Consider the following 9136-nt stretch of genomic DNA (forward strand, 5'->3'; position numbering starts at 1 on the left):
CTAAGCACACCTAATTATGACATAATGAATTGTTTCAATGTACACTAGTAAACCAATACTACCGCTAGGGTCTCATATAGCTGTCATGCTGAGTAAGATAGAGTAGTAAATTTAGAAGGGGATCCGATCCCGGAAAAATACTACTAGATAACATTGCACTAAGATATAGTAGTGAATTTAGAAGGGCATCCGATCCTGAAAAATTATTACTAGATAACATTGCACTAAGCAGACCTAATTACTACATAATTATCCGTTCCAACGTACACTAGTAAACCAATACTACTGCTAGGGTCTCATATAGTTGTCATGCTGAGTAAGATAGAGTAGTGAATTTAGAAGGGGATCCGATCCCGGAAAAATATTAGTAGATAACATTGCACTAAGCAGACCTAATTATGACATAATGAACCGTTCCAATGTACACTAGTAAACCAATACTACTGCTAGGGTCTCATATAGTTGTGATGCTGAGTAAGATAGTGTAGTGAATTTAGAAGGGGATCCAATCCCGGAAAAATACTACTAGATAACATTGCACTAAGGTATAATAGTGAATTTAGAAGGGCATCCAATCCCAAAAAATTATTACTAGATAACATTGCACTAAGCATACCTAATTATGACATAATGAACCATTCCAACGTACATTAGTAAACCAATACTACCGCTAAGGTCTCATATAGTTGTCATGTTGAGTAAGACAGAGTAGTGAATTTAGAAGGGGATTCGATCCTGGAAAAATATTACTAGATAACATTGCCCTAAGATATAGAAGTGAATTTAGAAGGGGATCCGATCCTGAAAAATAATTACTAGATAACATTGCACAAAGCATACCTAATTATTACATAATGAACCGTTCCAACGTACCCTAGTAAACCAATACTACCGCTAGATTCTCAGATAGTTTTTATGCTGAGTAAGATAGAGTAGCGAATTTAGAATGGGATTCGATCCCGAAAAAAATTGTAATGCCCCGAATCCTCCGATGCGGTTTAATGGCTGGATTAGTAGGCCGGGAGGGCCATAACTGTTTAATCATGCCATTAAATGAATATATGCATGTTTATGAGAATTATATTATAATATGATGTTATATGCATGCATGTGGGTCCACATTTGAATATTATGATATTTTGGTAATTTGGCCCGTTGAGGGTATATTTGTATATTTGGGTGCATTTGTGATTTGTGAATGAGATTCCATTATTATGAAGATATATTCGAGCTATTCGGCATGAGACGATCCTATACAATGGATTAGCGGTTTTGTCATAACGGGGTCAATTATTGGGTAATAAGAATGTTTATTTGATGATAAATTGGGAGTTATTGAGATCAAAATGAAATTCTGGAAGTTTTGACTATAATACCCCCGGGAGGTTTTTGGGAACCCGAGCACTAGGTTTTATTTGAGGTTACTTAAGCTTGAAGTAGCTTGTCAGATAAAACGTACGTTAGAAAACCTCCGTTCTTTCTCGTTAGTTCTTTTTTACCGTTCGAAGCCTTTTCGAAGAAATCTCGAGTTTTAGGAGTCGGAATCAAGCGAGGATCGAGGCATAGTGATCCTAGGAAGGATGAGAAACAACCCAATCGAAGGTAATCTAAGTTTAAAGTTTTGAGTTTTTAGAGTTTCTAAGCTTTGAATTGGATTTTGTGAACCGTTGAGTTTGTGGTTTGATTGAACCTTGGGTTTTGATGGTTTTTGACCATTGGGAAGCTTGGGAACTTTGATTTGATGATTTGGTAATGTTTAGGCATGATTTTGGAGGTTTTGGGATGTCGGGGAACGAGTTTGGACATGTTCTGGGTTGGGGACCGTGGCCCTGTTCTTGGAGTGCCGCGGCCCTAGCTCGAAGAAGCAGATGGAGGAAATTGCCTTTGCTGGGCGCCGCGGCCCTTGTTTCAGTGGTGGCTGGGGGCAGCGGCCCAAGGTGCCAGGGCCGCAGCCCTTGAGCAGGGTTGAGCCCGTTTATGTGTTTTGACCCTGGGAACATAGTTTTAGGCCTCGGGATTGTTCCTACTACTTGGATTAGTTTGGATTGATTTCCCGGAGGCTAGATTTTGGTTTGGGAACCTATGTTCATTTTTATTGATGATGTCTCGTGTTTGGTTATGACTAGGTGACCGCTAAAGGACTAAAAGTTGATCGTTCTCAAGGGTCGTTCCTTTATTCATTCTAGCTCGAATCTGAGGTAAGAAAACTGCACCCTGTGTATATATGACATGCGTATTTGTTATTGAGGCATGTTGATTGATAAATGTGGACATGGATTTCATATTAAATGCTAGTGAATGTTGCTTACTTGTATATGGCACTGACTAGTCAAGGACACTGACCTAAGAGTCAGAAACGACATAAGCGTCCTGAACGCAGGGCCGGGTGAAGATTAGATCTAATCAATATCAGCGTTGAATGGCCCTAAGGCATTAATGCTGGATCGACCCTAAGGTCGATGAACCTATAAGCGCTTGGCTAGTCTAAGACTAGGTACTCAGAGACAGGGCCTAAGGCCCAGGTGACCGCTTGTCACATGGCTAGGGAACGATGTTCCAGGGTTATGACTCTATGGTCATGAGGAAGGTTATGTTGGTGACCAGTCACCATGCACCTTTCCTGTTTAAGCTGATGAAAGGTTCACTTACCTGTTAAGCCCCGATGACCCTATCATCATAAGGCTGAAGGGAGCTATTCCCAATTTAGTGACTTTTGCGACTGTCACCTATCTGTTTTGGACTGATAGTCCTGTATGATTATTATGATAATTGTTGATATTATATCATGCTATATTGTGTTTTCTTGCTGGGCCTCGGCTCATGGGTGCTATGTGGTGCAAGTAAAGGGAAAGAAAAGCTCACCCAGCCTTGAGTGGAGAGCTTAGGTGGTGATGTGTACATATGCGGCCGCTTGATTACCACGGCCAAGGAGTTCTCAGAGGGACTAGGGGGTTTACCCTATTTTGCCGCTTAGGTCAGCGAGTTTGTAAATTTGAAACAATAGTGACCATTTTGAGTAGTAAATAACCTGTAAAAGTTTTGATAAGCTCATGCGCAGTTATATACTTAATAAAATATATCATTTCCTTTTTATTGTTTTCCACCTTAACTTGTTAATAACACTTAGAGCACGTTTTTAACCAAAGGACTCGGGTAGCGGGTCACATTTCCGGTTCACCGTAACTATTCTAGGGTAACCAAGGCGTTACAAAAATACTACTAGATAACATTGCACTAAGATATAGTAGTGAATTTAGAAGGGGATCCGATCTCGAAAAATTATTACTAGATAACATTGCACTAAGCAGACCTAATTATGACATAATGAACCGTTCCAACTTACACTAGTAAACCAATACTACCACTTGGGTCTCATATAGTTGTCATGCTAAGTAAGGTAGAGTAGTGAATTTAGAAGGGGATCCGGTCCCGGAAAAATATTACTAGATAACATTGCACTAAGATATAATAGTGAATTTAGAAGGGCATCCGATCCCGAACAATTATTACTAGATAACATTGCACTAAGCAGACCTAATTATGACATAACGAACCGTTGCAATGTACACTAGTAAACCAATACTACCGCTAGGGTCTCATATAGTTGTCATGCAGAGTAAGATAGAGTAGTGAATTTAGAAGGCGATCCGATCCTAGAAAAATAATACTAGATAACATTTCACTAAGATATAGTAGTGAATTTAGAAGGGGATCCGATTATGAAAAATTATTACTAGATAACATTGCACTAAGCAGACCTAATTACTACATGATGTGCTATTACAACGTTAACTAGTCACCGAGATAACCTGTACTATATGTAATAATATACAATGCATTATATTTTTTTCAACTTGTGCTTACTTTTTTCTAATTTTTTTCTTTTTCATATTTTAAACTCTATTCATTGAAAAATCCTATAATGATTCTATCAGGGCGGCGAAGGTCGAGGTGTTCATTAGGCTACTTCAGGGAAATTTGTCAGTTACTGAGTATGCCTTATAGTTTGATCATCTGGCAAAGTTTGCCATGGAGCTGGTGCCCACTGATGGGACCAGAAGAGAGAGATTCTTGCAGGGGCTATAGCCCAAATTAGCCCGTGATGTACGTATCACCACTGTGACTGGGGTTACTACCTATGCACAGGTGGTTGAGAAGGCACTCACAGCTGAGAGTGCAGAGAACAGGATCTGACATGACAGTGCAGCCAGAAAGGATTTCAGGAGGACAGGCCCTCCATTTGTGGGTTCTGGTAGGGGTGTAGGCCTCAGTGATCAGAAGAGGAAGGTTCCTGACACCTTCCCAGTTCTAGGTTCTGATAGGCGACCCCGTGGTATTTCTATGGGTCGTCCAGGTGGTAGTGAGGCCTGGAAGTCTTATCCTGGGTGCCCTAGATGCAAGAGGCATCACTTGGGAGAGTGTAGGGCAAGGGCCTGCTTCTCATGTGGAGCAGTGGGTCATCTTAAAAAGGATTGCCCTAAGGCAAGAAAAGAAGAACCCAGAAAGGCGGACAGCTCGACCCCAGCTCGAGTGTTCGCATTGACACGAGCAGAAGCTGAGGCTTCTCCCTCAGTTGTTACAGGTTAGCTTCTTAGTGCTAGAACCCCTTATAATGTGTTGATTGATTCTGGTGCTACACATTATTTTGTTGCTAGTAGTGTTATTGATAGATTGTGTAGACCTTGTGATTTCTATGTTGTGGGGTTTGGAACTTTGTTACCCACTGGAGAGTTAGTGGTATCCAGGAGATGAGTCAGATCTTTGCCAGTGACAGTAGAGGGCAGAGAGTTATCAGTGGATTTGATAGAGTTGGTTATGACTAACTTCGATATGATGTTGGGTATGGATTGGTTGGCAAAGTATGAGGCAACCGTTGATTGCAGAAGGAAGATGGTCACCTTTGAGCCTGAAGGTGAAGATCCTTTTGTGTTTGCTGGTGTTGTGCATGGACCTTGCATTCCTATGATTTCTGTATTGAGGGCTAGGGATTTATTGCAAGAAGGTTATGTTGGATTCTTAGCCAGTGTGGTTGATACCACTCAGGTCGTGCCAGTGAGACCAGAAGATACTAGACTTGTATGTGAGTTTCTGCATGTGTTTCCAGAATATTTGCCAGGGTTGCCACCCCACAGAGAAATTGAGTTCATTATAGAACTGGCACTAGGGACGAAGCCAGTGTCTAGAAAGCCTAACAGAATGGCCCCAGCTGAGTTAAAAGAATTAAAGGTACAATTACAAGAGCTGTTAGATTTGGGTTTTATCAGACCTAGTTTCTCACCTTGGGGTGCGCCAGTTCTGTTTGTAAAGAAGAAGGATCGTTCTCTGAGAATGTGTATTGATTACAGAGAACTGAATAAGCTGACAATCAAGAATAAGTATCCTTTGCCAATGATAGATGATCTGTTTGACCAGTTGCAAGGTAAGAAGGTATTCTCAAAGATTGACCTTCGTTCTAGTTATCATCAGTTGAGGGTCAAGAAAGGAGATATACCAAAGATTGCTTTTTGCACCAAGTATGGGCATTACGAGTTCCTAGTTATGTCATTTGGATTGACTAATGTCCCTGCCGCTTTTATGGATCTGATGAATAGAGTGTTCAAGGATTATCTGGACCAGTTTGTGATCGTCTTCATCGATGATATTCTGGTATATTCTCAGTCGGAGTCAGAACATGAGCAACATTTGAGGTTGGTTCTATAGAGACTGAGGGAACACAGACTGTTTGCTAAGTTCAAGAAATGTGAGTTGTGGTTATCTCAGGTATCCTTTCTTGGGCACATTGTCAGTAAGGAGGGGATTAAGGTAGATCCAGTGAAGATTGAAGCGGTCAGAGATTGGCCAAGGCCAAAGAATGCTTATGAGGTTAGAAGTTTCCTTGGATTGGCAGGTTATTATAGGCGTTTCGTGGAAGGGTTCTCAAAGATTGCTACTGCATTGACTGAGCTGACACACAAGAGCCAGAAATTTGTGTGGTCAGATAAATGTGAGAACAACTTCCAAGAACTGAAGCAAAGATTGATTACAGCTCCGATTCTGAGTCTTCTGATAGATCAGGAGAAGTTTGTGATTTATTGCGATGCTTCTCATCAGGGTCTGGGCTGTGTTTTGATGCAATCAGAGAAGGTAATTGCTTATGCTTTTCGTCAGTTGAAGGAGTATGAAAAGAGATATCCTACTCATGATTTAGAGTTAGCAGCTGTGGTCTTTGCTTTAAAGATATGGAGGCACTATCTCTATGGAGAGAAGTGTGAGATCTATACAGACCACAAGATCTTGAAGTACTTCTTCACTCAGAAAGATCTTAATATTAGACTAAGGCGTTGGCTGGAGTTGGTAAAAGATTATGACTGTGAGATTTTGTATCATCCAGGGAAAGCCAACGTGGTAGCTGATGCTTTAAGCCGGAAGGGTCCGGGACAGATTCATGGTATGAGGCTGATAGCCAGAGAGTTAGCAGATGATATGACCAGAGCTGGTATAGAGTTGCTGGTGGGGCAGTTGGCTAATATTTCGCTACAGTCTACGCTGTTGGAGAGAATTAAGGAGGGTCAGCTGAGTGATCCACAACTGGTCAAGATCAGAGAGGATGTTCTAGCTGGAGCATTAAGAGATTATACAGTGTCTGAGATAGGGTTGCTGAGGTATAAAGGGCAGATATGTGTTCCGCTAGACACTGCTTTGAGGCGAGAGATTCTGGATGAATCTCATACTACACCTTACTCTTTGCATCCAGGCACCACGAAGATGTATCAGGATGTGAGATCGTTGTATTGGTGGTCAGGGATGAAGAGAGATGTAGTTGAGTATGTGGCTAAGTGCTTGACATGTCAACAGGTCAAGGCTGAGCATCAGAGGCTGGCAGGATTGTTGCAGCCTCTGGATATCCCGGAGTGGAAATGGGAAGACATCACGATGGATTTTGTGGTGGGCTTACCCAGGACTCTTGGTCAGCATGATTCCACACTACAAGAAAAAACAGTATTCATAACACTTAAAAACTGCTAACCGGAAGTATTCATAACACTTCTCAAAACGCTAACATAGCCCTGTTATTAAGAGTATCGCCTTTTCTATAACAGTTTTTGAGTGTTATGTTCGATGTTATCTTAAAGTATTCAATAACACATTTTTAGTTGCTATCATATTAAAATAATAACGTTTAGTTTGAGTAATTGGTTATAAATTTGAAGTTTAATCTTAAACTTTTTGCATAACACTTTTCAACCGTTATAATTGATTATTTTGATAGCGTTTTTAGTTTTTTATATTATATAAATCATAACATTTTGTTACACTTATAATACGTATCCAAGACAACCATAAATACCATATTAAAGGTCCAGTAATAAAATTTTGTTATTTTAGTCTAGATAATAGATTTTTAATTTTGTTGTGTAAGGATAGTTATAAGTTTGCTTTTAAATTAAAAGGCTTTTATTATCGTATTTGGATAAAAAAAATATAAAAATTAATCACAAAATGTAATATTAAATAGATTGATAAACCATAAGTATTACATTAAACAAGAACTACTTCATGAGATCTTAGTTCTAACTTAAGTTTGAAAGCATACATAATAAAGTTCTATAATCTTGAACATCTTTTACTTCAAAAATTAAAAACAAAGCCATAGCAAGATACACAAAAAGTAAACCATGAAACTTGCTCCATCCTTCAATTCATCATCCATTGTGCACTTGTCTTTGTTATGGGTCGATTTGCTTAGCTACATAAAAATTTAAATAATTAATGCTTAAACTTAAAGTTAATAGTAAACTAAAAGAGTACATATAAAAAAAAGTAACATAAGGGTAGGTATGTTAATACATTGAAAAACATGCATCATATTTCACAACCAACTATACAAAAGTTCCTATAATCAGAGATAAAGAAAACTAACAAAATTGAAGTATTATCTTCCTTTAGAATTTACAAACGATGAAAAAAAATAAGTAGTCTGAAAAATCAGCATTTCCACAGTTTCTTATTTATATAACTATTGATAAACATGACTTGTATATATTATTTATGTCTTAATAATACAATTGCTTCAGTTTTATCATGTTTTTACTCTTTCTTGTTAACTAAAGTTTAGATAAGCTACATGTACCACAAGAATAAGACTACAAAATAAGACCACAAAAACAAATTAATAAATAACAAGAACAAATAATTAGAAGTAAGAAAGATACATGGCTAATGGATTTAGAATATCATCCCTATAGATCTATTTTGTATGAAAATCAATAGCAACTTTTAAGGAAACTTACCCAAGCAACAAATACAACCAACAAGAAATTAAAAGTCAGTACAACTCTAATTCAAAACAATCAATTTCTCACCACCATCACTACGTATCAACTGAAAAATTTAAGGAGATAACTAAGTATATGTTCTCACATCAACATTAAGTTAATGCCACTCAACATAATCAATCATTGAAGCAAACCCAATCTAAAAACCTCAAGAGTTCTTTCCTCTGAGCAAATAGCAATGCAAAAAATCCCAATTGAGTTCTTTCCTCTGAGCAAATAGCAATGCAAAAAAAGATAAACATTTACTAGTTAAATTTCAATGCCATAACAATCTCAGACCTATCAGCCTATTAAAACAGAAAAAGCTAAGCAACAATGATTTTTCCACAAAACAAACATTTAAGTTCAGAAATGAAAAAGAGAAAATCAGAGAAAACAACACTTACTTATAATGAGCTAAAAATAAGAGTAAGACTAACAGATTCATAGTAAACCATAACAGATCAATCAGCTACCACTTAACTAACTGCCAACTTGCTTAATCAACCAACTAACTAAGTTAAAGAATTTGCAATTTGGGCAAGTTTATATCATATGGTAGGAAAAGAATTTGTTATTACAATAGCTTACAATCTACTGACAAGACTTGGGAAAGTTTATATCATTGCACCCTATGTATACTTAAACTAATTTAAAGAGGAGAGAAAGTCTAGGAGGGGAGTTAGGTAGACAAAAGAGTGGAGAGAGAGAAAATTCAAAACAGAGACAGATTATGCATAGAGAACAATTTAAACAATAAATATTTACAACAGGAGAAAAGATCAAGACTTCAAAGTCAATTTATACACTTTTTTGCATAACTCAATATGAAACAGCCACTC

The sequence above is a fragment of the Humulus lupulus genome, chromosome 3 (genome assembly GCF_963169125.1).
Source record: "Humulus lupulus chromosome 3, drHumLupu1.1, whole genome shotgun sequence".
Taxonomy (NCBI): Eukaryota; Viridiplantae; Streptophyta; class Magnoliopsida; order Rosales; family Cannabaceae; genus Humulus; species Humulus lupulus.